Source organism: Pan paniscus, chromosome 12 (genome assembly GCF_029289425.2).
Source record: "Pan paniscus chromosome 12, NHGRI_mPanPan1-v2.0_pri, whole genome shotgun sequence".
NCBI lineage: Eukaryota > Metazoa > Chordata > Mammalia > Primates > Hominidae > Pan > Pan paniscus.
This window is the reverse complement of record NC_073261.2, coordinates 43,505,956-43,507,736: the sequence shown is the minus strand read 5'-3', so window position 1 is coordinate 43,507,736 and position 1,781 is coordinate 43,505,956. Positions and strand designations below refer to the sequence as shown.

Here is a 1,781-nt window from a genome sequence, read left to right as displayed (position 1 = left end):
TTGAGAACTGATAGTGTTTATGAATTACCAGAACAGGGAATATTGTTTTAGTTGTGGTTGTTGTTGTTGTTGTTGATATTGTTCTTGTCAATATTAATGTTGTTCTGCTACAGGAGAAGCAAGGTTATGTTCAGTATCAGTTATATTCTGACACGTAAATTCAGTATTACTCATATCCTGACATGTACTGCCTTTTCAGCTTACACATAAGCTGAAAGAAGCCACATTGTTTGGCTATTATTAGGATTCATAGCACTGTAGAATTATTATAGTTAACAATAATATATTAAATAGTTTTAAGGAGCTAGAAGGAGAATATTGAACATTTCCAACACAAAAAAGATAAATGTTTAAAATGATGGATATACTAATTATCCTCAACAGATCACTATACATTATGTGTATTGAGACATCACTATAAACCTCATGGATATGTACAATTATTAGTTGTCAATTAAAAAATAAAATAGGCCAATCTTGGCAGTGCGTCTTGGTGTAGCGAGCAGGCTCGGAGGTGCTCATCGCTGCTGTCATGGTTAGTTTGCTAAACTGCATCATCACTGTGTTCCCCCGGAACATGGGCATCGGCAAGAACGGGGACCTGCCCTGGCCACCGCTCAGGAATGAATTCAGGTATTTCCAGAGAGTGACCACAACCTCCTCAGTAGAAGGTAAACAGAATTTGGTGATTATGGGTAGGAAGATCTGGTTCTCCATTCCTGAGAAGAATCGACCTTTAAAGAATAGAATTAATTTAGTTCTCAGGAGAGACCACAAGAACCTCCACAAGGAGATCAATTTCTTGCAAGAAGTCTGGATGATGCCTTAAAACTTAATAACCAGAATTAGCAAATAAAGTAGACATGATTTGGATAGTTGGTGGTAGTTCTATTTTATAAGGAATCCATGAATCACTCAAGCAGTCTTAAACTATTTGTCACAAGGATCATACAGGACTTTGAAAGTGACACGTTTTTTCCAGAAATTGATTTGGAGAAATATAAATTTCTGCCAGAATACCCAGATGTTTTCTTTGATGTCCAGGAGGAGAAAGGCATTAAGTACAAATTTGAAGTACGTGAGAAGAATGATTAATATGAAGGTGTTTTCTGGTTTAAGTTGTTCCTCCTCCCTCTGAAAAAAGTAGGTATTTTTAAATTAGAAAAAAAATACTTTTGTTGACTTTAAATCTATGGATAATTATTTCTAAGCAATGTGTTCTTATTTCCCACTAACCTACACCATATCTGATACCATTTATGAAACATTCTTGCTGTAACTAAGTACCTCCCCAAGACCCTGACAGAGTCCCCAGCGCCTGCTACAGTGAGCTGCCATTCCACAACCATCACATGTGGCACTCTTGCCAGTCCTTGACATTTTCGGGCTTTTCAAATGTCGGTAGTGTTTATTAAAGATGAAGATGCACATACCCTTCCACTGAGCAGTTTCACTAGTGGGAAATACCAAAAACTTCCTGTGTGTGTATCCAGAGGTTTGTAGACAAATGTTGCAGGCTTGTTTGTAACAGTGAAAAAATTGAAAACAACCTGGAAGTCCAGTGATTGAAAAATGAATATATTACTGTCTCAGATTGGGGAACCCAAAGCAGATTCCAAGACTGAAATTTCAGTGAAAGCAGTTTATTTGCTAGGTCTTACCAGAAATCATCAATTAAGGTATGGAGAAATGGAACTGAGAAGGTAAGGAAACCAGTTTAAAGTCAGTAAGCAGGTTCCATTGGTAACAAGCTCCATACTGCTGAGATACAGGGAAACCGA

General features: G+C 37.3%; 1 pseudogene; it reads left to right on the top strand.

Annotated features, from left to right (window-relative positions):
* The first annotated feature begins 513 nt into the window (after nt 1-513).
* On the top strand, nt 514-1,159 carry LOC100987103 (dihydrofolate reductase-like; annotated as a pseudogene).
* The last annotated feature ends 622 nt before the right edge of the window (nt 1,160-1,781 follow it).